This window comes from Haliaeetus albicilla, chromosome 3 (genome assembly GCF_947461875.1).
Source record: "Haliaeetus albicilla chromosome 3, bHalAlb1.1, whole genome shotgun sequence".
NCBI lineage: Eukaryota > Metazoa > Chordata > Aves > Accipitriformes > Accipitridae > Haliaeetus > Haliaeetus albicilla.
In genome coordinates, this window is record NC_091485.1 from 36,918,558 (window position 1) to 36,945,227 (window position 26,670).

The 26,670-nt window shown below is 38.9% G+C and overlaps 1 long non-coding RNA gene across 3 annotated transcripts; it reads right to left on the reverse strand.

Annotated features, from left to right (window-relative positions):
* Nucleotides 1-4,533: 4,533 nt before the first annotated feature.
* LOC138684757 (uncharacterized) lies at nucleotides 4,534-26,661 on the reverse strand. Of its 3 annotated transcripts, XR_011324017.1 has the most exons (7): nucleotides 24,752-26,661; nucleotides 24,402-24,507; nucleotides 23,532-23,771; nucleotides 20,423-20,506; nucleotides 13,954-14,166; nucleotides 13,710-13,861; nucleotides 4,534-4,668 (listed from the first exon to the last, which is right to left on the reverse strand). It is a non-coding gene; the product is annotated as an uncharacterized lncRNA (long non-coding RNA). The 3 variants fall into 3 exon arrangements; XR_011324016.1 differs by lacking the exons at nucleotides 4,534-4,668; nucleotides 13,710-13,861; nucleotides 13,954-14,166 and adding an exon at nucleotides 14,399-18,391 and having other exon boundaries at nucleotides 23,532-24,507; XR_011324018.1 differs by lacking the exons at nucleotides 4,534-4,668; nucleotides 13,710-13,861; nucleotides 13,954-14,166; nucleotides 20,423-20,506 and adding an exon at nucleotides 14,399-18,391 and having other exon boundaries at nucleotides 23,532-24,507.
* Between the last annotated feature and the right edge of the window lie 9 nt (nucleotides 26,662-26,670).

Consider the following 26,670-nt stretch of genomic DNA (forward strand, 5'->3'; position numbering starts at 1 on the left):
CAGTGTTCTACAACCTCACAAAATTTCTATGCCACAAATTTAAAAGTGCTCTTCACCAGAAATTATAAAAGGGAAGTATGATACAAAAACTATTCAGTTATTAGGAGTTTAATTTTTGCAGCAGCAGCTATGATTTCTGTTAGTGCTAACATTTTTGGTTGCATCCTTGATGCACGTTCTCCACCTAGTGGAGTAATTTTTAATGCTCCAAAGGATCAGAATTCCTTGCATATCATTTTTATTTCTGATTCATTTAAGGAGTAATAGCAACAGTTTCCTTACATAATATTTTATAAATATTTAACCTGTACAATAAGTTTTTCCAAAATTAAACTTCATTTCACACAGTGACTGAAATATTTATAATAGCTTCAGAAAACATAAAGGCCAAGAGAACTACAAAAGAAAACCCAGTCACAACAATCAAACTGTATCCACAAAACTATTTGAACAAAACAACCTCAGATTTTTTATTCACCTAGGTTTTGGTAGTTGAGCGAAGTTCTATTTTTAGAAAATCCTATACGCTTCACAAATATTAACAACAATCGTATTTTAAAGACAATTTTAGAGCAAGCAACATACCTGCTCATATAGCATCAATAAAACAAACCTGTCCAGGTGCCAGAGTAAAAAGTAGCAATATGAACAGCTTATCACAGGGCACAGTAAATTCTAAATCACCTGAAGTTCTTACTCTCAGGCTGGGTGGGACTGTAAAATATGTTTGCTGGTCTGACCACATATGTGTGTATGTGCATACACCATGCAGGAATTCTGGGGGAAAGTAGAAGGAAAATTGCCATGCAGAAAGTCAAACCAGACAAACACACCCTGCTTAAATGTATGAATCATGATAATACTCCCCTCTGTGCCTATGAAGAACAGCCTCTTGGAAGAAAATACAAAAGTAAGAAGTGCTCGTACAAAATACACAGTTCACATCTCAGCCCTAGTAAAACTTAAGTTGGCCCCCAGCTCCAGTACCCGTAATCACAACCGTAGCACACAGCACAGAGAAACAAATGTCCCTTCAGGTAGGTTGGTCCTGAGCCACTTCGGGAGACAAAGGTCAAAACAGAGGATATGAATTTCACCTCTGTTCTTGCTGGTGACGAGTGCACTCCCAAAGCAATTGGTATAATGCACTGTGCTCCTTGCATGACACATTACTTACTAATTGCATGGCTGCATTTCGAGTCACCTTCAGTTCACAGTAGTTTTTAGTTGTGACTTGACAGCAAGAGTGGGTTACAGTTATCTTGCACTCGAGATAATGAAGGTATAGATTATGGTTGAGAGCCCACATCAGACAAAAGAGGTCACACGTCCTGACTCGATACAGATCAACATTATAAACTTGGTCTCATATAACACGAGCATCAGAAAGGTGCCTTGACTCGCTCAGTGCACTTACCAGAGCTCAATTTGCCAGTATTGGAGATCATACTCCCTTGAGCTGATGAAGTTCCAGTTTAATCTTCCTTACTGTAGAGGCTGACTCCACCACGGCACCAAGTCTCGCGGATGCAGGTGGACTTGGGTAACCTAGCTCTCAGCCAGCGCACCATCTCACGTGCACACTACGCTGCTTGCATAGCAGCAGCAGCAGGCAGATGTCCCTGCTGCACAGAAGGGGAAACTGAGACAGCAGGAGGCTAAGACTTATCTGAACAGATCGCAAACAAGCAGCAGTGGAGGAAAGAGACTTAACTGAAATCTTTTCCTGTACGCTAATAACACATAGCCTTCAAAAACAGTGCATTATCCTTCCAAGCAGGAAGATAGTACTTACTCCAGCACAAAAGATTTCTTAATGCTAGATTAGGCAACATAAACACAGTATCCTGCAGGGTATGACACGAGGCAAGAAAAGACAGGAGAGTTTCCTTGTGATCATGGAACATACTCATGTAATACTGTCTTTTACAGTGCCTGAGTTTCAAATGTGACACAAATCTTAGCACATGGATTTTGTTGTACTTACTCTTCCTTGGAGAAAAACTAAAATACAGAGCTATGCAGCTTGTGGAGTTGTGCAGCTTTTTTTTTTTTTTTTTAAGTTACTGATCTCCCTGAGCTCCCACCAAATTTTGGCCACCCAGAAGCAAAGAACATTCACAGCAACTTCAGAACACTTTTTACTGTGATTCTAGTTCATGATCCATCACCACAAGCAAATCATTCTTTCTTATTTCTGGAGATCAGACTGCAGGCTTTAAAAGCCCCACAGCTCTCGACTGGAAAGAAACGTGTTAAATTGCAGAACCCACCATCACCTCCCCAACTGGACCCTGTAAGAAATACAAGTGTATAGCAAAGGCTAGGAGTGAAGCTAACAGGCCCCAAATGACTGTGCTAAGAAAGGTCCTCAACTCCTCCGCAACCTTCACTGTAAACCTTTCACTTGGTTTTCAATGCACAAGGGGTAAATTTTGTGACTCCTCGTATTGCAGAGGGCAGCAGTGTACACTAAGCCTACCTTCTGGCCCTTGGTGTGTTCCAGTAGTCATTTCCGTGGTTGAAATCAAAGAATATTGCTTAACAAGGGCTGTCAAATACGAGGGTGCAAATACCCCAAGCACAATGACAGAGAAAGATCAGACTTAGTTACTAAGTCAAACCATAGGAGCAATCTGGTTGAAGCAGAAGGGCAAAAATCATAACCTCTCTTCACTGTTCTCCTGCGTGGAAACATGTCTTCTGCTCTTCAGTTGTAGCTACACTGGCCTTTTGTCAACATACTGCTTTTCAGTTTTTCTTCTTCAGTGTCTGTAGTCTACTGATTTGATCTGCTACTCCTGCTTATAAGTTCCCTTTATTTCTTCCTGAGAATCAGCAAATACTACTGTGCTTCAGACTGGGTAATGACGTGCCCTGCTTGCCAGGTTCCTTCCACTGAAATTGCAACAACAAGGTTTCTGGTAATGAGCTAGAAAACCTCTTCAATATTCCTCCATCCTACTGCCCACAAAGGAGGGGGTTCACGTGCTATATGTATATATTCACTTAAGTCCTAAATTTTTGTAGTCTGACTGAAATTAATTTATCAGAATGAAAACTGACTTTATGTCCCTTGCTAAAATGCAAATAACCAGAAGGAGAAAAAGATATCCTCAGACATTTGAAAAAATACCCTTAATCAAGGAGTATGCCTTGGTTTTTATACTTGTTCACACAAGGGTTGCTGAGAAAACTCTTGATACTAGTAATTTATCTAATTAAATAAGAAGCTAGTAATTTATAAGGATGTAGCTATAAGGCACTGCTTCAAGAGTAAGAACTAATGCAAGTGCATAGCTCTGGGTTTTTTTCAAATTCCCCAATGGAATTGCATGACGTTTTCAGTACGCCAGCAATGCAAACTGAAGGAATCAAAATGAAGTTTGGGAGCACAACTCAGAGCTCCTACCCTGCCAAATTTCATCTTGCTTACCACCTACTGGTTTGGTGCTGGGATTGTAACAAATTTTAAAATAAATTATTATGGGAAGAAATGTTTTTTATTTGTCATGAAAAAAAAAAGGCTGAATTCTTCTGTGAAATTTGTGCTAAAAATCCCCCTATGAATCACAAAATGTAACTGAGGCAAATGGAAATTTCTAGAAGTGATTAATACATGGAAATATTTCTAACAAAAGATATATTTTAGCATTGTTAGTCAGACTTGCAGCTACGGCACCAGAGTATGCAAGCTTGCTAAGTACTTTACTTTGGAATAAGGTCACAGCTATCTATAATTCAGACTATTATGAGTGCTGGTGCCCTTTTGGGTTTGGCTTTTTTTTTTGTTATATTAAATTAAGCTGGCATCTGGTTTTGACTTTGGGCTACTTGGTACTTTCTTAATAGCATGGCAGAGTCTCCTTTCTTAATAGCAGTTCATGAGAGGATCCCTTAAAAAACTTGCACTATTACAAGAACACAGCTCACTGTTAGAAAACATATATTCATATAGCTACAGCTGAAGGCAATTTTCTGCAGATTGCCACTGTGCAGCTACAGGAAGAGAGGAAACATTTCTTCATTATATTATCATTACAATATAGGGTCATACTGGACACAGAGTAAATATCCCTTGGGATTGGACAGTGACTCCAAATTCTTTTTTTTTTTTTTTTTCCTAAAGATGATAAATGCAAAACATTTTAAGTAGCTGTTGTTCCTTTTTTATCTAGGGTACATGGACAAAATCTGTCACATTGTTCTTTTATGAATTGTCCATTTACTGAGTACTTCAGAAATTCTAAAATGCCTTTCACAGACAGATGTTGTTTGTTGGCAAGGATTATATTCAGAGTTATGATTGTGGATATCGTGGGAGACATGTAGTCTATTTATGTGTATATAGCTTGGGTTTTTTTCCTCTCATCCATACAACAATCCTTAACTGAAGATTTACAAGAGAAGTTCTAGAAAATTGAAACTTTCAGCTTTTATTGGATAGTACCACAGATTCATCACTTGCTTATTACCTGCTAAAATAAAGCCCAGAATGCAAAGAGGTTGGTTGCATAGTGCCCAAAGTAAAAATCATGGCTCTGTATATAGTTCATGGAGCAAGACAGGTCAAACTGCTCTCTGAAGGAGCTCTCTGATTTGATTTCTGAAGATGTCTGTCTTTCTCCATTGACTAGAGAGGGAAGTTAGAAGGGCTGATGGCTAAACCTAGACAAGACAGAAAGATGTTTGGGGGAAAAATTTAATGTAAATTAGGATAGCCTCAAGAAAATAACTATGTTGAACTCTGAGTTTGTTACTGGGGCAACGACAGCTAAACATTTTTATTTCAAAGGCTGAGATCATCTTTCTTATGAAAACAGCAACGGAAGACTTCGTTGGGCAAGGAGGTGGTTGCTATTGTCACAACATTAAGATTGTGATATGCAGATTTTTTTAATGTTCTTTCCATTCATAATTGCAGTCTTACAGTTAAGCAAAATGGATTGCCATCCTGCCTTTTGAATTGGCCCTTCAAATCCCTGTTTTCCTGCCTCCCTAAGATAGGAAGAGATTAAGGGTGACTGACAGCAGAAAAAATTTATGCAGCCACATATATGTTAATCTTGCCATCTTTTCTGCAGGATTTGGAAGGAGACGAATATTTATAACTGTTCCTTTGTCTTGCTTTTGGACCAGCCACTGATTTCCCAACACTGTAGAAAACATTTCTAAAGGTCTGGGACAGAAAAATAATTCTTTCGAGACAGCTAATCTCTCCATTCATGTCATTCATATGAAAGTAATTCTACACCCTTAATATTGGCCAGAATATTTGGTCTTGAGTCTAAGGCCAGGAAAAGACTACAAGACTCTGATGAACATTTCCTTTATCACAGTCTTAACTAACCCAATTTAATGTAACATTTGAAATTAAATCAGTATTCTTTTGCATGTTGGCAAACTTGAGACAGCAGCCTGTTTCTGGCCACAGGCTGCAAAGGTTTTTTCAACCTCAAACACCACCAAGGTCTTATCTGAAGGCCTTCTTAATTGAAGGGGGCTCATAATCTTGACATGTATAATCTGGCTACATAACTGTTATTAACTTGAATATGTTAACCTGGTTTATAAGAGCTGAGATCCAAGCTTTTTTTAATAATAAGTTAAAGCCTATTCATTTCTCAAAAAAAAAATACTCCAAATCCCCTCCAAAATTTGTTCTACTTCATGTATTTCCAGCATTGTTAGGTCTCACTTTTCCAGAGTTTAGCCTCAGAATACTGTTACCTCTGCATCTGAAACAGACCCTTGTCTTTGCCTGTTCAACCCCACATTAGGTACCAAACTGGAAAAGTAATCTGCTACATATCCCTAACTGCCATCATTTGTTATTACTACTTTTTTTGACATGGCCATATTGGATACCATGACAACATATTCTGGGCAAGAATGAGAGGACTTACACGGAACACAAATGAATGCACTTTGTTCACTTACAGCTAAGTATGATCACTTCAGTTTTTCACTTTATTAATATTTTACATACATAAAGATCCTTTTGTCCTAATGGATTCCAAAGCAAACCATTAAAAAGGAATAGGAGTGATTTAGATATTACTCTCCATAATTGGATTATATGTTCCTTGCTTCTGTGTTAAATTACTGTAGCAGTTCAGCCTACAGATGACCAAAGTCTCTGATTTCTCAGTTGAGAAACAGTCTTTTCTTTGAGCAACAGACTTGTAATTGTAACACAGAATTTGTCAAAAGATCCATTCTATCCTCTGCTGAATTAAACTCATAAAAGACGCAAGAACACATTTGTGCTGCTGATAGTGACAGTACTAGCTCTGCAGATGTCACTGTTGCTGTCACTTTGCCCCACATAACTCAGGCAGTGGGTATCTTTCCAGAAACTAGCACAAAGCCTGATTCAGTCCTTCCCTTTTAAACGTGGCCTTTATAGTACATGGAATTATAGCAAGCAGGAAAAGGAGGATGCCATTTGGAGAGCAATTTCTAATGAATTTTTATTTTCAATGTCTGAACTACACTTTCAGCAAGCTACTGGTCCTTAATTTGGCCCTTTAGGGCTGGATGCCTCTAGATCTCTGGCTTTGGAACATGTCTCTAAGCCAGTAGGCTCCCTGTGAAGTGCTGACTGGTGCAGAATAAGGTTTTCTGAAAGACCAATATTCAACTATATTTTAGCAGTTCTATGTTGTAAGAGGTTAGTGGGATCGCCACAGGTCCTCACAGCATCCTTCCAGACAAGTTGTCCAACTGTGGGTTGTGCGGGTTCACGGTGCACTGGGTGAAGAGCTGGCTGAAGGGCAGAGCTCAAAGGGTTGCAGTGAATGGGGCTGCATCTGGCTGGCGACTGGTCACCGGCAGTGTTCCTCAGGGTTCACTTCTAGGACCAGTCCTGTTCAATATATTTATCAATGATCTGGATGCAGGAGTTGAATGCACCATTAGCAAGTTTGCTGATGATACCAAACTGGAAGGTGCTGTTGACTGTCTTGAGGGACAAGAGGCCTTGCAGAGGGCAATCTATCTCTAGACAGTTTGGAGCATTGGGCAGTGATTAATGGGATGAAATTTAACAAGTCAAAATGCCGGATTCTGCACCTAGAATAGAGTAGCACCTGGCACAAGTATAAATTGGGAGAGGAGTGCCTGGAGAGCAGCCCTGTAGAAAGGGATCTGGTGGTGCTGGTCAGCAGCAGGCTCAGTGCGAGTCGGCAGTGTGCCCTGGCAGCCAAGAGGGCAAACCGCGTCCTGGGGTGCATCAAACACAGCATGACCAGCCGGTCAAAGGAGCTGATCATCCCGCTGTATTCAGTGGTGGTGCGGCCTCACTGTGTGCAGTTCTGGGCCCCACAATTTAAGAAGGATATTAAGGCCCTTGAATGCATCCAGAGGAAGGCAACAAAGCTGGTGGAAGGGCTGGAAGGAATGTCGTATGAGGAGTGGCTAAGGACTTTGGACTTGTCTAGTTTGGAGAAAAGGAGGCTGAGGGGTGACCTCTTTGCTCTCTACAGCTTCCTGAGGAGGGGGAGTGGACAAGGAAGTGCTGAGCTCTTCTCCCTTCTATCCAGGGATAGGACACGTGGGAATGGTTCAAAGGTGTGCCAGGGGAGGTTTAGACTGGACATTAGGGAGCATTTCTTTACTGAGAGGGTGGTCAAACACTGGAACAGGCTTCCTAGAGAGGTGGTCAGTGCCCCAAGCCTGTCAGTGTTTAAGAGGTGTTTGGGCAATGCCCTTAACAACAAGTTTTAACTTCTGGTCAGCCCTGAAGTGGTCAGGCAGTTGGACTAGAAGATCGTTGTAGGTCACTTCCAACTGAAATAGTCTAGTCTAGTCTAGTCTAGTCTGTCCTATTCTATTCTACTTCTAAGGGGAAGCCAAATTATAGTTATAAACATTCTGTTTCATTCAGGATTGGAACTCAAAGAAAGAGATAAAAGGGAGTAATCGCAGGATTGTAGCCGTCATGTTTTGTTTTTTTGGATTAACAGGCAAGACAGGTACCCATGCAAGCTATGGTTATGAGGGTTTTTACGTGCCTCAAGTTAATAGATCTCAGGTTTTAAAGCTGTAACATTTAACTGGCCTGGCAGGAGAAGCTGAACTGTTAAGCCTCATTTACCCAATGTAGATTGCTCTAGGAGAAGTTGCTGTGGAAGATTTAGCTACTCACAAGTATAATCTAATAAATAGTTGAAAGATTTTTGCATTGGGATAGCAGGACTCTTACATCAGCTAAAGAAAGAATATTTCAGAGAAGTCTTTGAGTATTATTTGAGGGGAAATGGCTCAGAATTACAGCAAAAAGCCATTCTCACAGAATCAAATATTAAATTACTTAAAGAAGAGCCAAAAAAAAAATAGCAATGAACTACAACAGGAGGAAAAAAAAGAGAAGGGAGAATTCAGCAACAGTATAACAAAGAACTAAAATTGACATACTGTTCCTAGAAAGCATAAAGGAAACTATGTGCCCATGGAAAATCTGGTGTCAGCAACCAATCCCAGGACAAATAAAATAAAAGTTTAAAATCACAGCTCCCTGTAAATGGACAGATAAGTCAGCTTTGACCAGTTTGGTTTATCATAATGAAAGTGGGATTTGACCAGGGTATCCTGGATAACTGAAAAAAGGGAGTGTTAATTCTGTGAAAGGTAGTATTTGGGACCAGTGGCTGAGATACAGGATTACAGAGTAGTATCATCCAAAATGCCATGCAGAAGAATAACAGGTGAACAGACACAAAGCAGAAAACACTGGCACCTAAAATATGGCTGCACAAAGCAGAAAACACTGGCACCTAAAATATGGCTGCACTTCACTAGTGTGGTATCAAAATTGACCTTGCTAAGAGTGTGGAGTATGTTCTTCATCAGGCTGCACTGGTGGACATCATTACATTCCTATAATTTAGATAGACTGAAAAGGAAAGAGAATTAATTGTCTCCCCAGAGAAAGTCTCTAATGTGGCATGTTGGACTCATGGACCTGGTTCTTGAAAATTTAACAGCAATATTTTGGAAGAATGCTACTGCTCAATGACTCAAGAAGAGAAAACATACTAACCTAAGTATTTTAAATTATTATATTGGTGTTATTTTAAAAAGACAAGACTGTTGGTAAGTTTACAGATATAAATTGCAGTGGACACTCAGCATGTATAGGTGGAATCTATCTGGAAGAAGAAGGAATTTGTCTTGGATTAGCCAACACAGAGAATAGCTGCTTTGAATCAGCAGTAAGCCACTTATCGGAGATGTACAGAAAAATAGCTTACAAAATACTCAAAGAAGAGCATTAAAAAATCTTTCAAGGTATCCCTAGTCCGCATGTGAGAAACATGACCAGTAACCTGTAGAGAAGACTTACTAATGTCTTACCTAATATACCAAATGATCAAGGAAAACAAAGAAGAATGATAAAGTATACCAAAATCAGCCTCTGAGAAACTGGAGAAAAACATACTGATATACAACAGATGTCTCAAGTCCAGGCCTTTCAGCAAGGTAAATCTTGCTACTGACTCTTAGAGCCATAAAAAGCCTACCATTAAGGGTTTACAGTTGAACAAAGCACAGCCTTCTGTAGGCACAAAAAAACCCCAAGGTGAGATATGTATTCCAAATGTGGAACAGCCTTACTGTTGTATCATTACTGAAGACTGCGGTGAGTATAAGAAAAATATTGCAGCCATCATAAGAACATCAAATACATCTGGAAGTTGGTGAGCCTTCAAAGAAATCTCTTTGCTTGATTAAAACTGGGCTGAAATTCATCCTCCTCTAAGGGATTTGAGGTTCATTGGCATAGTATTGATGCAAGGTGTTAAACTTCCTCATCTGCTTTCACAAGTATATTTGAAACTTTTTTCAAGTACCAATACATACAAAAACTCTAAAGAAAAGAGAAGAGGGAGGGAAAGGGTAAATACTATCAAAACAGTTACCTGTACTGGGAAACTTCAAAGAATTTTAAACCAACTAACTTGACCACAAGTTGCAGCTAATCCATCCCTAGGTGCCAACTTCTACCAAATGTTAGAAGGTAAAGCAAGTAATTGGTAATGGACCACTGACTATAGCTAAAAGAAATAATTACTTTTTTTCATGAAAACTGGACTTTTCTACTTTGAATTAGGCTGCAACTGGCAAACGTTGTAACCTTCTGCAATACAGATTCCTTCAGGAGTTACAGTGATGGCAGCTCCTTATCCTGTGCCTTCAGTTCTAGAAGGCTGAAACTCACTGCAGAATCAGTCAGCTTAGAGGCTAAAAGACAAAAAGATATTTGTCTGCTGAAGAGACAAAGGCTTTCTCCAGATTGTTTCTGTTTACGAGAAAATGACAGGAAGCTAAACAAATTGAAAAAAGTGATCTGTTTTGCAGTAAGGAGATAGACAAAGAGATGGAAAGGTATATCGATTAGATATTAGTTACTAAACTCTTGACAGAAGAAAAAAAAAATTGGCCTGTTTTAAAGTCTTCTGCATGAGGAAACATTTCATCACCCAGATGAAAGATCTAGACTTAGCTAACTTTTTTCATTGTAAGAAAGACATATGGTCACAAAAATACTTAGATTTTAAAAAACAGTATGACAAACAAATGATACTGGTTGAGTTGATTATGGTCAAGTACCCTCTTACAGAATTTAGATTATATATAAACATAATCAAGTGGACTTTTTTTGAAGTATCTAAAATCACTTTAGTAAATCTTGGCTCTGTTACAATACATATATGAATAAAAACATATGACTCCAAATAGTTTGCTTTGGAAGAAACAGTTCTTGATTTTTTTTCTTTCCTGATGAAGATTGCTAATCTTAGCCAGTAATGAAGAAGAAATTCTCAATTATGAAAAATGAAGAACAACCACTAGCCCTAAATAAATTCCTTTTCAAATTATCCTCTGCAATTGGTCAGTTGAAGAATTACTTTGCACAGATGTTTTTTCTAGATAAAAGGCTGGCACAGTGCACTAAATTTCTTGGTAAAAATACATTTAATAATTCAAACTAGTTAGTAATTAGTTCTAAATTGTTAGGAATTCATTACCTATTAGCAGAGTGATAAAATTTTAGACAGTATAAGCTTAATCACTGTTTTAAGTGAAAGACTGAATTCAGTTCTTTTACAGAGTTGCTAGTTACATTTCATAGTAAATTCAGAAAAGAGTTTCTAATATAGCTGTGTCCCATATATAAAGAATATTTATATAGACAATCCCAACTCTGAGAACGTTTATATAAATAACATAAGCAACATAACATCCATCTATCTCTGGGATAACATTCTACAGCAATACACTAAGATGTCTTACTGAAGATCTAAATGATCTTTAGTCATGTAACTATGGTCAAAACCTCATCACAAACCTGGCCAAATAGAAACAGAGACTTGGTCATTCCAGCTAGGGAATCACAGTAGATGATGGTGGCTTCTGCATACACAGTGGTTACAGAAGTACACGCTTTCTACTGAGTTCTCTAGTTTCAGCTGACTAGTTGTCTAACATGCTTGTGTTGCCACCATTACCATGATTATCTGAGCTCTACGGTCTTTATCGGTCTTGATAATACTTGAGTAATGCAAGAAAGTGCTAACCATAATTTCTACCAAGGCAACAGCAAATCTGTGGCGGAGCAGTAAATTCAAGTCACAAGCTGATAACCCAGTTCTTAAGTCAACTTTCCATGATATGGCCTCAGTAAATTTAAACTCTCCATCCTAAAAATATCCTACTTCCACTTTGAAGTGAAGTTTTGGAGAGAGAGAAGCTGGCAGTAATAAGCTTCTTTGCTGTTTCTACATTATTTAACCAGGAAGATGTGACTGGAAGATGGTAAAAGTGACCTTGAAACTTCTTTGTATATAATAAAAGTATATTTTGTAATGTAGCCCTCTCAATTAACATAGAATATTGCAAAAGAAACACTGACTTCAATAACCTATGCTAGCCTAAATTGTTTATTTTGACAGTCATTCAAGAAAGTGATGTTTCAGCGATGACTGCTGACCTTCCTCAAGGTTTCTTCCAAATGAGTCAAAGCAAGCTCTCTAAATACCTAGAAGAAATGCAATGTCAAAACAGTGTACTTCAGAATAACTGTCAACATGTATGACTAAATTAAATTAACCTGAACTGAAGATTAAACGTCGTTGTTTTGAAATGCATATCAATCTTTGAGGTAACTGCACCAAGATAACCTTGATAATTTCTGTGGATTTGGGGAGGAGAACACAAACACACGGCTCATTAAAATCAGTGGTCAGCAGTCAGTTTTGGCTGATGGAAACAATGAAAAGCCAATATTGTGCTAAATGAAACATCAATAGTTTCAGTTTAAAACTTGAAGTTTTAATATCTGAGGTACTGACAATGTTAACAATAAACCATGCTTTGGGGAATGAAGCTCTATGTTCTGAAGTATCAAATCACCATAGTTATTTAACTGTAGTAGTGTTGTGGAGATTTTTAATAGTTATCTCAGAATTTCTTCCCGCAGTTAGTAAGAGCATCCAAAGACTGAAATGGTAACCTGTAGGAAACAACCGCAGTGCATTTAGATTTTAGAAGCCATTCATGTTATTCAGATCACTTTAATTGGTAAAAAAATAATTACAGTCAAGCAGGAATAAGCTCCACTGAAGACTAAACTACAGGTGTTACTATAGCTGCTGTTTACAGAAGCAAAGCCTGGAAAGATTTTATGTAGCTATTATTCATACATATGATCATCTCAAACATTTAGGTTTCCTCAAGGGAGTTGGAGTTGCACTGCTTGGCCCTGAGTTAGTTATATAAATCTAAACTGTCTGTTTCTCATATGTTTTAATTCAAATTCCTGACAGTATAACTGTGAGAGTATACGTGTGCTTCTATACACACAATTTTAAAATGATTTAACTGAAAATAGAAGGCATTGTGAATGGAAAAAACAATACCTAGAACAGGCTGTTAGTTGTGAAATAGTCATCACTGTTTAGTATATGCAAAGCCAAGGCTGTTCTGGTTTTTTTTCCCCTTGATGTTCACGGATAGGTTTCTTGCTATCTAAACTCTTAGCAATTCCTGTTTTAAAGTTCTAGTATCACTTCACATGCCAGGAAAAGTAAATGAGCCAAAATGCATCTTCAGGGAGGTGTTATGCTGCTCTGAATGGTTGACTGCTCCAACATTTAGAAACTATGGTTCTGTCCTTAGATTACAGCCAACATTTAAAGCTTCGGGATCTGTGAGGTTCTGAGGGTAAACTCAGTCCAGTTAAAAAAGAAGCTATTAATAAATTTTAAGTGGTTTCTCTCCTTTGTTTCTCAGTGGAGACTGCTATCATGTAAACTACTCCATAGCCTATTCTTAACCTTCCTGGAGTAACTGCAGCTCTAGGAAATGTTTGCATGCCACTATGCAGTTAAAGGAGCTAAATTATGCAGTGAAGTGTCTTTTCCATACTTCAAATCTTGGCAAAGCCTGCTACTTAGAGGAAGACTCTACTAGCATGGACCATCACACTCTGATTCCAGTAGCTCCTGTTTCCTGTGGTTACTAGCAACTCTCTAGAAAAAGGCTTTTTCTTAGGTTTGCAATTTCTTCTGCACTTAAATGATTCTTAGGGTCTCCTTCCTTTCTTATTCTGCTCTTCTCAGTCATAACAGATGTATTGTACCAAGCTTCCACTCCCCTTCCACAATTCTGTCTTGGGGAAAAAGGACCGAGAAACTGTCGCTGACCTTGTTCCACCATTGGAAGAGGGCTGTGGAGCACTCATTTCCTCTTCCCTCCAATGCTTCCACAAGGCAGCCTTCTCTGATGAGGGATTATGTTTGCCCTTGTGCTGCCTTCCTTTCAGCAATGGTTCCCCAGTCAGTGTCAGATGCAAAGACTGTTATTGTTTGACAAAGAATTTAAACTATTCAACTCAAGTCTAAAATCTGGTCTTGTTTCAGTATCTGGGGAAATTTGCCAGGGGCTTACCTGATTTACTTTAACAGGTTCAGATTCTTAGTCAGTAGTCTAAGTTCAAGACACGCTAAATACACTCTGAGCCAAGTTCATCAGCTGTAACAGAAATCTGAAGACCTCAGGCCGATGCCCCTTGGTCACTTTTTAAGGTTTTTCATTCACAACATCCTTCTTGTTTTCCACAAGGTGTTCTCCATGATGTTAAGTTTATCTTTATTGTACCACCTACTACTTCATCCATGAAGAGGCAACAGTTTTTAAGAAGTATTACTGTAATACTGAAAATGCTTGTTCTTAAATAGTACTGAAAATTAGAGGCAGAATACAAAGAAATATCAGATACAGTTAACTGGGTATTTTCAAAAGAGCAGGATAAGGACTGTATATGTTTTCTGACAGAAGAAAAGATTTTCTCATAAATAAAGAAGATAATACACATGACAAAATTAAGTTCGGGAACCTTTACTGCAGACAGCTGTATTTATTTCCTGGAAAGCATGGTTACAGTTTTAATAGTAACATCTAGTGCTTCATGCATATGATTTGAAGGAGGTTTGAGGAACAATGAGTAAATCTTTCTTTGTGTCAATTTTAAAGATACTAAAATTCTGAAATAATGTTGTTATTCCCGATACACAACATGTACATTTCCAAAGTGTTTTAATGCCACAAAGATACACCTTCTATGTCTTCCAGTCTGTGGCAGTACTTTGGTCAAAAGTGCTTTGAATCCTCTCTAGCACATCATTTTGTTTTACGTTTACCCTAAATATAAACCAGCATGTATACTGAGTCACAGCTTTCTTCGGATTTATATAATTTGTGTTTATCAAATATTATACTAACCACAGTAATTTGTTCTGAATAAATGTATAATAGGTAATGTATTTTTCCCCTCACAGAACTGCACTCATGAGAGTTAAATTTGTCATTTCATTTTTTCCCATTCAATAGACAGAATTAACAGAATTTCAATTCTGATCAAGATAATTACCTTAAAATAAGGCTCAGCAAAGTACTATTTCTTACTGGCTGGTTTACCCATTCAAGTCTACTTTTCTCTAAAACTCAGGTGGATCACATGCACTACTAAGCATCAGTTAGACCTCTGTAATTCTCTTTGGCAGAAAAGGCAGAGCCCAACTTATATATGCAAAAATGCATGGAATTTACTCAACTCACAACATAAAGTCAAACATCTGCTTACTGCAAGTATGGTATTTAAACCTATGTGATCTTTATCTGAGGTGTAGGATAAAATGTTTGCATGTTTTAAGAGACACTCATGAACTTAGCCCTTGTAAAGCTGAACTACTGAACTATTCCAAACAATGGGACAATTCCATGTTCTAAATTGACTTATGTAAAACAAAATATACATGCCTGTTGTCATTATAGCAAAATTTTCATGTAAGAAAGTACAATGAAATCGTCAGTAATTTTTCATAATTCAAATGCAAATTACTGACAGAAAATTCAACTTATTAAGATGAAACCTGAAAGAATGAGCCACAGAGTAGATGGAATGTTCAGAAAACCCAACCAGTTCATGCTCCAAAAAGTCCCAATTACAATTTTTCTTTCCAGTAAAAGTGGAAAGAGAAGCAGGCGTAATACAGACAAATTAGGGATGAATTTACTAGGAAATGTTAACAAGCCTATGAATCTCTGTATGGCCCGTTTGTTTTGGAAACCAGTCTATTTGTGTAATTGATCTGTACTTACCTTTCCGTTTTCTTTCTCTTCTCTTCTTCCTTTCATTGTCTACAGTAATCAACATTTTTTTTCCAAAACAGTTGTTTTTATTTTATATGTGACATTGTACTACTTAAACTGGATATTGCATCATTTCCTTCATTTTTGTTAGACATAAGTATTAAAACTGTCATAAACTTTTCTCTGTGTTTTCTCTTTGCTTCAACTGACATTATACTAGAGGAACTATACATTTTCATTGCTTTTACTTAAGGGAACTGGTTTAATACCTTGCTTTGAGTTATCAGGATACAAATACTTTGATCTCTGCTTAGTCTGACTCACGTGAATTAGATTAGTGCTGCCATACCTTTCTGGGAAGGTTGGCTGTTTCGTTTCTTTCTGTGCCAAGACAAGTTGCATTCCCAATACATGGCATAACTTTATTGCATACCTTCAGCACAGTTAAGTCTGATGCACCATGGAAGCACCCCATTTAGTGAGTAAGTAAAGACTGATTAACTCTATGTTACACAGAGTATACACAATAGGCAGGATGGCTATGGCCTGACTGCTAATGCAGAAAGAATTTATGCTGTATGCCCCTCTCTTTTTGTCAGGCACAGTTCTGCTTTTCCCCATCATGCAGCTGGGTTGATGTGCATGGCAAGAAGAACTATGGAAAACTTCCACATTACTGTTGCTCATGGAAAAATTAATTTAGGCTCTTCCCTGTATGCTCCTCTGTTGCCTCTGTCAAAGAAAACTAGTAGAAGTAGTACTAGGAGTAGGCTCCCAGTCCTCACTGGGCATAAACTACCATGCTGACTGTTGTTATATCACCTTAGCCAGTTGTTACAGGGCTGATGATTTCCTAAAAGGAGCAAGTTCTGGTTTATTTCTGAAACACTAAATTACTTTTCATAGTTTGTGGACCACTCAGTGCTCATACTAGGGAGTACTATATACTGTGTATTTTTTTCCTACAGTACCAAGGAGTTCTGCAAAGATACTCGTCACCTTACCTTTTGAAAACATGGGAAAAAATACCATGACTGAAATTGTTACCCAGAAGGTCATTTTGTCAATTTTCATGTATTTTTTGACGATATAAAATAAAGAAAGATCATTCTGAAGAAAATACAAATATGATTGAGAAACATAGCAGGAAAAAAATGCTAAATAGGAAAAGGCCTTGGAGAAGAGGACTATCAACTTACCACAGGGCAAGCCTTATGGTGATGAAAGCTCAGCACTGCTACAAACTGCAAGCATTTTCTATGCTAAGTAATTATGATGACATGATGGCTGTAAAACTAAACAAGCTTCACTATTAAAAAAGATGGGATTACAGTGGCTAGTGATATCATCTGAATTTAAGTTTTAGCAGACAAGAGCCTCCTTAAGTCAAGATGCGATACAACTTTTCTTCCCATTTGTGGACTAGAAATAATTGAAAAAAACCCTTTTTAAGTGGTATAGCAGTAAACTGTAGAACTATAAAAGAAGAGACTCTCCACCAAAGAGAAATCTGATGAAAAATAAATGGCATCTTGGAACCAGGAGAATTACTTTCCTCCTATAATTATTGCCATGAAACGTAAGACAGAATCCTTGACATCCAAAATTTTGTACTACTTGATATCTCATGATCAGAGCAACAAGGTATTCTCAATAAACATGCAGAAGTTGAACACCTAATAATTTGCTGTCTGAAATGAATGCAAGCTGACAGGGTAGGGGGTGTTGCCATATTACAATTCATTATCTTGGGGTTTTTGCCTTTCTAGGATGTACTGTTTACCTTTCTCAGCCAGTGTGTGAATGGATATAGGAACCTGAATGATGAGAAAAAACTTAACACTTGCCCACCTTCTGATCTGTGGAATTAGAGACTTTCTAGCTTATGGTGTAAGGCTATGATGGCACAGCTCATGTGGGCAATAACAGCTTTGGTGTGACCTTCGCAGCCTGAAGACAAGTGAGGGAAACTGCTGAAATAACCTTAAGAAGGCTGGAGTTTTGAAAATTACTGTTAAATGAAGGAAAATACATGCAGAAGCATGTTTTGCCTTCTACATCCACGAAGGCTGAATACGAAAGGAGCCTACATATGTATTTGTTAAACATCTTCTAATTTAAAATACTTAAGATGAAGCTTATTCAGTGGAATGCACAATGAAGTACTTAAAAGAGAAATAAACCTCTAGTTTTGTGCTATTTTGGTTTGATAAATTTAAAATTATTTCAGGAGGAACTTAAAGCCTTTTAACATCATTTTAGCTATGGTTTAGCTACAAGCATTTTCACTAGAATTACCAGACATTGCTATTAGGGAATGGTCGCTCACTGTGTGTTTGGATCAGCTGCTAGCTGTCCTGTTAACACTGAGCCTGTCAACAGAGTGTATTCAAGTATATAAATCAGAATTAATTTGATGTGGATTAACTAAATTCCTGTGCGGACGCTTACTCAGAATGAAACTACTCTTAATCTGAAGTGGCCTTAAACTCAAAAGTAAATTAAGCTATGCCAAATTAATTCTGGAAGAAAGGTTTAATGAAGTTTAACTAATGTGCTTTTAGACAAAAATGTAGGGTAGGTTATCTGCTAATATCTTGCTAGAAGAAGATCATTTCTGTGGTGCTGACACTAAGATTTCCTCAACTCAAATCCTTCAGCAACTCTGCTGACTTCCAGAGTCTTAGACAGTTCCTTACTTTCTACAGCCACCAAAAGACATCAATGGAGGTGTCTGAAAAAGAAAAAAATCATCACTATTAGAAGAGAAAAAGAAGAAAAAAAATTGAAAAAAAAGAAGTTTGATGGTGGGTTGGTTTGGTTTTTTTTTAAAAAAAAGCTTCTTTTTAACCTTTTCAGACCAAAATATTTTCAATTTGAAAAAAATGTGACCAGGCTTGCCTACTCCTATTCCTTTTTAAGTAAACCAGTTTCCTTAAAGTTGTCTCACTTCTTGCCATGAGTAAACAGGAAGTTTTCATGATTTTCACTTCCGGTAAGCCTGTGCGGTAACTTCATTTACCTTCCATTTCCTCTTTATGAAACCATTGCCAAAACAATTTCAAAAAGAGACCTAAAGAAAATTAGGAAAAACTCTGCCTCTAAAGTAAAAAAATCTTGAAAATTTGCCTTTATGCCAGTTTAAGCAGACTTCTGCATGCATCTCTGACGTTGTCTGTATAGCACTAGTACTCCATGCTTTTGTGCTTCTTGTTACACAAGCACACATTTTCTAATGTTCCTGAGAATAGAAAAAAAAAAATCAACATATCTTTTCAGTTGGTTTGTTAGCCATTTCAAGGTTATTTCAAGGATCCTTTTGTTTTCCCAGTTTTTATGGGAAAAGTGTATTAAAATTTATCACTTGCTGTTTTATCAAACTGTTTATTTTTATGCCAAGGCAGTGAAAAACAAGGTTATTTGCAAGGAAAAATAGGGTGCAGTGATAACAGTGGCAAAGGCCATTAGTAAATAAACAGGGATAAAGCAGAGGTCATGTAAATATTTCCACGGGTGCAAAAACCTAAAATATGAATACAGCTGGGAAACCGAAGAACTATACTTTTACTTTTTGTTGCACTGGCTTGAAAATGTAGTCTCAAGATTATCTTTTGAAAACAAAAAATGCTATTAAAACTGAATTTTTCATTCCCCAAGATTATTTATCAATGTAGCTGATCTGGAATAAAACATTCAATAACTATAGTGATCGGAAAAACATGGTGTCTTTCAGAATGCATTACTTTTATTTTTTGCATTTAGCTGATAGCATTTAACTAAAGCTGTTAGTTAAATACAACACTATTCTAAATAAAAGCTTTAAAAAAGAAACTAATTTCCAAATGTTTTTTCACCAGCTCAAAAGCACAATGTAACTTAGCTTGGGTCTTTTAAAAGTATACAAATTGGCGTTAATAAAATTGCTGTATTTCTGAAAGAAAAACAGAAGCTACAGAAGAGGGCGGGGAAACAGCGTCTGTGCGTATGTTCCAGGTGTTAGCTGAAATCCTAGCCAAAGCTGCCTGGACTAGGACCCTCAGAGCCCAAGTTGCACATCCTTCATAGGCACGTATTTCTAGGTACTCTACTCAGAAGCCCAGTCTCCAGTTTCCCACTTCTCCACTCCAAAATTTTAATTTCTCAGCTCTTTGGCCTGAAAACCCCTGGTCTTCCAGTCCTCTTATCCAGCTTCTCACTGGAGGTATTTCTTCTCATATTGCCCCAGATCCTCTCTTGTTCCAATCCCCAACTTCTCCCAGCCCAGAGACCACTACTCTTTCTATTCCCTGCACTCACTCTCCTCATAGCTGTGTGGGAATGTCTGAGCATTTTCATTTCTTTGCTCCAGACCACCCATACCAGAGTGCAGCAGATACCTGCTGCTCTGCCCCTCCTCGTCCTGTTGTTCTCTGTGTATACAGCCTCTGCTGCTTCCTACACTCTGGGCCTAAATGGCGTGAAAAAATAGAGATCCTAATGTGTTTGCTATGTATGTCATGAATTGCATACTTAGCAAACCAGTCAGTGTGTAAAGGTTTACATCATTCAGATGTTAAGCCATGCTAACTTTCTTGAAGGCAAAGATTAAAAAAACATGGACGACAAGCCTATATTCTAGCTCCACAAGTGAGAATCCTATTATGAAGCCCAAGGGATGGAGGACTGGGAATTAAAAAACTAATTTGCTCCCTTCTTTCTGTGCAAACAGTAAGTAAGTATACGTGAAATCACCCATTCAAGATATACAACAATCTGTCAGACTGACCAGAGGAGGGGAACACAGATTTCTATCCACAGGAGGTAAAGAGACCAAATACATCTGAGCCCTTGCTGATGCTTCCAAATGCCCCTGTCACAAAATGAAACCAAACACAAACAGTGAATGAGAACCTCAAACTGCCAACATCAAGTATCCCCAAGCCCTGCAACTGGAAGGAAAAAAGGAATTTCATCACTGGACTTGGCTGTAAAGTCCAGTGTGTGGGTTGGGACACTTCACATAAGAGACACTCATCAATAAGTGGGTCAGAAACCAAAAGGGAATTTCAGGATTTCTTTCAGAAACATTGCACCAGCAAATTTAAATGTCAATACAACAAGCAATTTCAGCAGCTCTCTGGCTGCAAATGAGAACTGTTCCCACATCTCAAGGATGTATCTGAACATGCAAGATGCTTGCAAAAAAAAGACCTAACAAATGATATGCCAATTTTGCAAGAGAACTAACCTAACTAACTAACTAACCAACTAACTAACTAACTAACTAAATAAATAAATGCCATCTAACTCATATTAAAGAGAAAGTTAAAAAAAAGAAAAAAGAATGCAGCATGGGTGGCGGTTCTGATGATCCACTATGAAAGTAAATTATAATTTCACCACCGACGAAATAAAATGTTAGTAAATACCATTGCTTGATGCTGCACATCAAAGACATTACATGGGCTTCTACCATTACTTCAGCTTACAAGTTTGGGGCAGGGAAAAGTGCTATGAACCTAAAACCAAAGTACTAGACTCTTAAAATCCTAGATTGGAAGGATGAGGTACTACACTAATCAGTTGACAAATCTTTCTCTATGCCATTAACATAATGATTATTTTATGATAATTTCAGAGGATTTATCAATAGGCCATGTTGTCCCTATAGTCCCTAATGTTAATAACATCTAAAAGGGATTCTATGATGGAATTTGTAAGACCTCAAAATATCCTAGATCGTCTATAAATAAAGGAAAAACTAGAATGGCTGACAAGGGGCTGTTCACTTTTTATGCTTAACAGGTGCCCAGAAATTCTGTTTCCAAAGGCAGATCTTCATTGAGATTTATATACATTTGACAGCCTTCCTGCAGGATCTGCTCTGTGTATTTCCACATGAGGTGGGGTCCCATTCTCAACATTTATAATAAATAAAATATCCTATATATTGCCTTGTTACTTAGGCAAATGTCATGGTTTAACCCCAGCCAGCAACTAAGCACCACGCAGCTGCTCACTCACTCACCCCCCACCCAGTGGGATGGGGGCGGAAATCAGGAAAAGAAGTAAAACTCCTGGGTTGAGATAAGAACAGTTTAATAGAACAGAAAAGAAGAAACTAATAATGATAATGGTAACACTAATAAAATGACAACAGCAATAATAAAAGGATTGGAATGTACAAATGATGCGCAGTGCAATTGCTCACCACCCGCCAATCAACACCCAGTTAGTCCCCGAGTGGCAATTCCCCCCGCCCCCACTCCCCCCAGTTTATATACTGGATATGACGTCCCATGGTATGGAATACCCTGTTGGCCAGTCTGGGTCAGCTGTCCTGGCTGTGTCCTGTGCCAACTTCTTGTGCCCCTCCAGCTTTCTCGCTGGCTGGGCATGAGAAGCTGAAAAATCCTTGACTTTAGACTAAACACTACTTAGCAACAACTGAAAACGTCAGTGTTATCAACATTCTTCTCATACCTAACTCAAAAACATAGCACTGTACCAGCTACTAGGAAGACAACTAACTCTATCCCAGCTGAAACCAGGACAGTAAAATACAAATCTAATATTCTAAAAATTATTAAATAAAATTCATAAATAAGATAAACTGTAGCATACAATAAACTTTCAGAAAAAGTACATACAGACAGATTATAAAGCCAGGCACCAGGAAATAACATTTCCTACTCAGCATCTGTATAAATAATTTAACAGCACAAAGGCATGATTTAAAAAATTTTAAGCTAAACTGAAAAGCCGGTAGAGATTGACTTCTAACAGTTAAATGATTATACAATGCAAATTATAATTAAAGTGTGGTTGTATTCAAATATTACGCTAGGGTTCTGCTTTTGTGTTTTAGTTTCCGTAAAAAATTCCCGTCTAATGCTTTGCTCTGCAGAGCACCTGGAGCTTTGGATGTCTCCATGGCTCTTTCCTAAACAGTACTGTTAGTGGTAAGGATTCTGCAAAGCCTAAGGCTTTGCTATAAACCCCAAGTGAGTTTGCACAGTGATAAATGATGGAAATTTAGGGAAAAACTGAGTGACACAGAAAAAAGAGCAAACTCTAGTTTTCTCAGGTGTATCAAATTTGCCAGAATATTATCCCAATACTGTCTTCTTAGTGAAATATTTCATCATATTTCTAAAAAGCATGTTATATAAAATCACTAACAGGTAATGTATTATTCAAGAGAACATTAACAAAAAACCAAAAGCAAAGCAACCTCCCGCAAGCATTATGTTTCAATATTGAATAACCACTGCTTCTTTTATATCTCCTGGCTAATAATTTTTTTAATAAGTGAGACTGAGTCCATGGTAGCTTTATGTTAAAGTACTAATGCTTAACAGAAGAAGATATGCATTTCTCCAGAAAACAGAAATTTAGACGGGCGAGAGGTAAAAATTTTTTAAAAATACATTACCTATTTACCTACATGCCTCTTAATAACATTTAAACAAATGTATGTTAAACATAACTTGGAGGAAAATAATTTAATCTCTAGTTGGAGGCATCTCAGATTTGCAGAACAGATGATAACACTCAATAACTTAGGCATATAGTCTCTTACCCAGCAGCAAATTAGTTTGTATTTACCATGGGATAGCACAAGCAATAAATTCTCGCATGTTATCCTTGCAAGCCTCTAGCAAACACCGATTCCAAAACCATCCCAACAGTAGCATCACAAGTGACTGAAATACTCCACAGATGTGCACATGCAAAGCTTCTCCAGCACCGCCAGCTGCCTGGCTAACTAGAAGAGGCCTGGCTGTCTGTTCACTGTGCAGCTGCTGACCCAAGCCGAACAGCCACAGAGCCAGTCAGCGTGGCATAGCCCTGCCACATGGGTCACCTGCAAGCTGCTTACCTGCCTGACTTACCAGGCTGCCAGAGCAGAAACAGGTAGGGCTGCCTTCTCTCTGAACTGTCAGTCACATCAGCAGGCTGTTCGATGGCTAAGCAGTGGTAATAAAGACACCCACTCATTTCACTGGAAATTCTGCAGTGTCTGTATTTTCTCCCCATCAGCAATCTGCACTTTTAGAAAAAGGAAATTCCCTTTTCTGATCAGATTTAATTCAATCACGCCAGGCCAATTTTGCTTGTGTCAAACCTGAAATCTAGAAGATCACATAGTTTGGAAACTAAGTGACCAAATCCCATCAGTGAGGTAAACAGAATCACGGAATCATAGCATCACAGAATGGTTTGGGTTGGAAGGGACCTTTAAAGGTCATCCAGTCCAACCCCCCTGCAATGAGCAGGGACATCTTCAACTACATCAGGTTGCTCAGAGCCCCATCCAACCTGACCTTGAATGCTTCCAGGGATGGGGCATCTACCACCTCTCTGGGCAACCTGTTCCAGTGTTTCACCACCCACATTGTAAAAAAATTTCTTCCTTATAGGTAGTCTGAATCTACCTTCTTTTAGTTTAAAACCATTACCCCTTGTCCTGTTGCTACAGGCCCTATTAAAAAGTCTGTCCCCATCAAATACACTTGAAACTTATTACCCTGGGATGTTGAGGAGAGATTGCCAAGGCTTGACCAGCCCTCAGAATAACACCCTTTGTGGCTCAACCGTGTAGGAATATCTGATACTACCAGCGGAGATTTGGAGCATGTCATGAGTGACTGCAGGGCTCTGGAGGAGAAGGTGAAGGACACAGAAGCCCACACAGTTCACCTTCGTATTTCCCATTGCAGCCAAGGGAGAGGGTCCTGTAGGAGAGGAGACTGAGTCAATACCTGTCAGTGTGACTGGTGTAACAGAATGGGCTTTAGCCTTCACATCCATGGGACCCTCTTTGAGAAGTGAGGACTGCTGGGCAGAGGTCTGATCCATCTGGCAAAGCTGTCAAAAACATACAAAAGCATGTCAAAGCACACAAAAGTATAGTTTGTGTGGCTGTGGGACAAGAATGGATTTGCCTGAAAGCTAATATGGAAAAATTAAAGCTTAGCCACTCCAGTTCCCTGACCCAGCAGATGACTGTCATAGTGCCAGAACAAGGGAGGGTCCAAGAGCGGGTTAGTGGGGGCAGAGCTGCCCCATCTCTATTAGCAGCAGCCGTCATTTGTACTGGATGAAATCTTACCTGCTTGCAGCCTGGTTTCCTGCAGCTTTGTTTCCTGTGGTTGAGGTCACACAAACCCATGTGAAGAGTGTGAACGCCAGCTGAAGGGCTTACCTATTAGAGGGAGCATTTAGGAAAACTTGTTTTAGTGTGAATTCTTGATTGGGTTTAACCGCTGACCCCAAGTGCAGCTTTTCCTTCAGCCAAGGTACTCTACTCCATCCAAATGCCAGCTTTCATGATCATTATTAGGACAGGGAACATAGAGGCAGACCTCCCCCATAGACAGATATGTGAAAACAGAACCTTAACCTCCGTAGGAAACAAGGCAAATCCCTGTTTTTCTGAGAGAACTCATTCTGCATAGGAATTTGTTAATTAACAAACATTTATATTGAAACTTCACTTCTTGTACATAAAATAATGGGAAAGTGGCTTTCTTCCATGTGTAAAGGGTTTTTAAAGCAGGAGAAAATTTCACATGCTGCTTTCCAACGCTCTGTCCTGTCCAGGGAAGACCTATTCATTATTTTTATGAATAACCTGGGTAACAAAATGGCTGAGATGGAATAAAAAGAAAAAAATCAAATGTTTGACAAACTGAGTGGCCCTGATCAAAACTACTGAGATTTAGCAAAGGGAAAAACAGTGCTTAATAAAGAGATACCAAACATATAGATACATTTGGGTAGTAGCCATCTAGAATAGCAATCTAGAATGAAAAATAAAATTCAGATGCTGTTGAAAAAAAACCAAAACAAATCACATTCAGAGAGGAGCAAGACTGAAGATACTCATATGACTCTTTTGAACTGCTGTTTTGGACTCCACGCTTTACAAATGATGTTGAGAAACTGGGAGAAGTACGGAGGAGGGGGAAAAAAAAAGAGGAGAAAAATTACTGACAAGGGAACATGGAAAACATGATTTTTTTCATGTGGAAAAGGTAGATATAATATTCACAATATATAAAGAAACTCCTTTCTCTTTATAGCTATCTTTTTTTTTTGCATGTCCAGAGGGAAGAGGACAATAAAAAAAAGAATAAGCTTAATTTTGGTTTTCAGGTCATGAAATATGGAGACAGGATTGGGCACAATCAGCTTTATTGAAGGTTTTTACAAGTAAGTTAGATGCACACCTGTTAGAACTGGTGTTAATTCGATGTTGTCCAAGTTGTTGACCTGACGCTCCACAAATATAAAACCTCTATAAAGCCAAAAGCTGCCAGGCTGGTACAGCCGGAATGGCAGACCTGTGAGCTCACACGAAGAAAATGCCAATGGCTTTTCAACAGTCCCACCGATTCACAGTCAACAAGCAGCTGAGCTGAAGGGCACCCTGGAGCATCCTCGGCCTTAGCGCCCGACCAGTGTCGTCCCACATCACCACTGCTGGGCGTCTGACGTAGCCTCGGCGTGGGACCGACGTTTGGTGGTGGGAGCTACCTTTGACCGCTCCAGGGCCAAAGGTCTGGGTACACGGGACACTTCGTGAGGCAGCTTGGACTAAGGAAGACCTGCAGGTTCTTCCAACTCACCAGTCCATTTGCGAGCTCTAAGCAGAAAATCCTGAACGGCAGCTGCGAACTCAGGCTACCTTCCTGGCTCACCGCTTCCACTTCAGTGAGGAAGGACAGCAACGGAACAGAAGAAACCCTCCCCGAGCCACAACTCGAGGCCGGTAAGTGATGAAAACAAGCTTGTACAGAACTGCTCGCCAGCGCTTGCGCTTAGCGGCTTCCCTGGCTCAGAGCTGGCTTCGCGGCCTCAGCGCCAAGCATTCTGCCCCGGATCCTCTCCGCCGGAAAACGGCCTTTAAGCGCTTCAGCCGCCCGCCCCGGACTCCGGCACCCCCGACCCCGGTGCAACCCGGGGGCTCAGCAGCGCCTAACAGAGGCCCGATCGCCTCCGTTCCCCTGTCCCCCGCCTCTCCCCCGC